Here is a 3,649-nt window from a genome sequence, read left to right as displayed (position 1 = left end):
TCTTATGAGCACTGCAGCCTAGGAAACATATTACACCAGTACAATGTGATCATAATTATAGCCTGCATAATAAAATAAGGATACATCTGCACATTTACCTGTTAGCCGAATTCAGTTAAATTAAACAAAAAAGTAATTGTGGGGTCACCTTATAAACAATAATAGTAAATAATACATTAAAGATAATAACACAGTGTTAACTTGTTAGCCTCCAGTAAAAAGGCCTCACACAGGTTCTTTAAAGCCAAGTTATGAGGTGTATCAGTTAATAATGTCTTTCCTTACAAAGTGGAAACTCCTGTATCAGTTTCTCTCTCCACCAGTTCTTAACACAGTCTTTACAGAAGCTGTGGCTACACGACAGAACAACAGGATCTTTAAAGATTTCATAGCAAACAGGACAGCAGAGATCCTTTCTCTGATAAAGAAAACATTTCCTACTGTGTTTTCAGCTCCACTCAGAGACACAACAGGGGCGTCGGTGAGTCAAGAAAGTTAAAAGTTTTACATTCACCTTGAGTTGTTTCTCCTTATAAACTAAAGTTTATAATAGGAAGTCAGCAGCAGATTGAAGCGCCAGTATTCCAGTATTAAATATGAGTGCTCCCAGTATTTCCCTCCGTTGTTTGACTTCTCTTGTGTTAAGTTTGATCTGCTGGTTAAAACACAGTACTCACTAAGTGAAGCAGTGTCATATGATGCTCATCATTGATGCCTTCAACTGTGGAATGAGGAACACAGATAAACAGCCATTCAGGTGCAAGCTACCACGCCTTCAGTGAACACCTGTTACATAAATCTGTGCTGTCAAAAACAGGTATTTAGTGAACCTACCAGCTTATCACAACGTGACAAAGTCATAACACAGCCTGCATGGGAGACAGAGCACATTTATCCTCACCTTACAGGTCTGACTGACCCCAACGGTCCATCACCTGACTCCTCCAGCGTCAAACAAACAAACAATCAGTGACACCCACACAGGTGCCCTCATTGTGATTTTGCAGGCATGCAGGTGTCTGTGTGTGTCACATTCCAAACTTTCTTTATATAGTTGTCACTGCATATGTAGTGGGGGCTAAGAATGATGTCGCACAGTCTTAATCTGGTGCTACACATGTAATAAACGTGTTTATTATGACTTTAGGTACACAAAAGAGATTTTCATTATCTCGCTTATTCACAATCAATGGTTTCAAAACACCACAAATGTACAAAATTAATAATTACACCTCCTCATAAAGTATTTTGAGGTTGATACATCTTACATTTGTCTCATGCATTTCCATACACATGAATGATGAATTAGATTTCGAATAATAAGTAAAATAAAATCAAGATGATAAGAACATAATCAGTGATGTAAAGTTTACATTTACATTGTTATTAAAGTAATAATCACAAAAATGATCATTTAAATAAATGTTAAATCTGTGTCGATATCCAAATGACCTGACATAATGGTTATTAAGCTTATGACCCAGTAATGAAAGCCTTTGCATTTACAGTATTAATATCTGAGTGTCTGTGGCGACACTGTTAAGATCCCTGGGAAGTGAAATCCAAAAACACCTGCAGTTACCGCATATCGCCACAGGTGCCGCCAAAGAGAACAAAACTGATATCTTTGAGATTGTAACTTTAAATTCACAAACAAGACAGAAACTAAAGTCTTGCCTTTGCAAACAAAATCATTGACAGTGCAGACTTAAATTCTATGAATAACTATGAAAGCAGAATCATAAAAAATCATCAACTTGCACAAAAAATAAGCCTAAGAATATATAATGATTCCTTACAATGAGTCACATACCCCCCAAAAAAGACAATAAAAGTAAGTAATACATTGGAGATAATAACACAATGTTTGTTTATATTATGTATATATGTACACAATTATATCTGCCAATATATATCAATATCAGTAGTTGGTTTTTTAGGATCACTATCATTACTTTTCAGACACAATTAATGATCAGATTGTCACATCAACATGGTTCTTATATTCCTGAAACACCGACACGCCCCTATTAATTCATTAAAATATGTTTGCCCTGAATCAAAAACCTGAGAAAAAAATCAAAATTGCATTAAATGTTATTCTGTTTCACTCCTAGAACTTGTTTAGCATCACCGATATTTCACATGACGACATTTCTGAGAATTTCTTACTCGACCTGAAAGCTATAAAGCATTCTTAGCTAATGCATTTAGAAACTAGGCCAGTGGTTTGTTGATACAGAGACTTTCATTGGTAATATCTTCAGTGGGAGTTCATTCCAGTTGGCAATGTATGGAAACAGTATCTCAGTGAATCTGTGTGTGAAGGTGTGTATGTGTGTGTTAGTATCAAGATCAGAGAACGACAGTTTTCCTTTGTCAAAGTCCAGATGAACTCTGATCCTCTGGAGCTTCTTCTTCACTGACAGAACTTTACTGGGAGCGGTGGGGAGACTGCTACGTACTTTCCATCACGGAAACATATTTCCCAGAATCCAGTTGAGATTTCCCCTTCCTCCGGACAGACTCATTTATCACACCTATGGCCCAGTATGTATCATTTCTAACCTCAAAGTCACAGCTGTGAGTCCCTGAGTTAAAACACTCAGAGCCCAGAACAACCTGATGATAGTCATACCTCTCTGGGTTTTCAGGAAGCTTCTGTTTCTCTCCTCGTCTTGCACTCACATTCAGATCTTCAGACAGTATAAGTTTTGGATGAGCAGTGTTTGGATCCAGAATCACAGGACTGTATGAGACCATCTTCTTCATCTTGTTCCAGATGTTGAAGGCCAGGTTGCCCAGGTGTTTGGCCTCGTTTATCAGGGCTCCTGAGAGCAGCTGTGGATCCTCCAGCAGGGGGCTGCTGGACTCTTTCCACTGCAGCCTTGTAGTTCTGCAGGAATGAGACGTCTCCAGCTCTCAGCTCGTCCTCTGTGGCTCTGACTGTGTCTGAAAGAGCTGCTATCTCTCTGCTCAGAGACTCAATCTTCTTCTTCATCATCTGACTCTTCTGCTCCTCTTCATCCCTCAGAGCAGAGATCCTGGCCTCCTCTTCCTCTTGTAGAAACTGGTGAAGCTTCTTAAACTGCTCCTTTATCTGTGTCTCTGTGCGTATGGCCTGGACCTTAATGTGTTCTGCTGTTTGATCACAGTTTCCTTTAACTTGTTCAAAGAGCTTCAGTTTCTCCTTTAAGGGCTTCAGGGATTTCTGGAGCTCCTCTTTGAGATCCTCTGCAGCTTCATCGATGGGTTTGAATCTGTGGTTGTTGTGTGATTTTGAATCTCTGCAGACGACACACACCGGCTGCGGATGGTCCAGACAGAAGAGTCTGAGTTTCTCAGAGTGCAGACTGCAGAGAGTCTCTGAACCTCTCTGATCTCCCTCCAGTAAAAAGGCCTCACACAGGTTCTTTAAAACCAAGTTACGAGGCGTATCATTTAATAAATGTATTTCCTTACAAAGTGGACACTTGTGTAGAAGTTTCCCTGTCCACCAGTTCTTAACACAGTCTTTACAGAAACTGTGGCTACACGACAGAACAACAGGGTCTTTAAAGATTTCATAGCAAACAGGACAGCAGAGATCCTCTTCTGACCGTGAAGCCATTTTGTCTCAGAGTGAAGCTGAAACACAGCACACAGACAA

The 3,649-nt window shown here is 39.6% G+C and overlaps 1 pseudogene; it reads right to left on the bottom strand.

Annotated features, from left to right (window-relative positions):
* Positions 1 to 2,210: 2,210 nt before the first annotated feature.
* Positions 2,211 to 3,610, bottom strand: LOC129116570 (zinc-binding protein A33-like; annotated as a pseudogene).
* Positions 3,611 to 3,649: the final 39 nt, after the last annotated feature.

This window comes from Anoplopoma fimbria, unplaced genomic scaffold, assembly GCF_027596085.1.
Source record: "Anoplopoma fimbria isolate UVic2021 breed Golden Eagle Sablefish unplaced genomic scaffold, Afim_UVic_2022 Un_contig_13061_pilon_pilon, whole genome shotgun sequence".
Lineage (NCBI taxonomy): Eukaryota > Metazoa > Chordata > Actinopteri > Perciformes > Anoplopomatidae > Anoplopoma > Anoplopoma fimbria.
The sequence above is the reverse complement of the archived record's forward strand: the minus strand, read 5'-3'. Positions and strand labels throughout refer to the sequence as shown.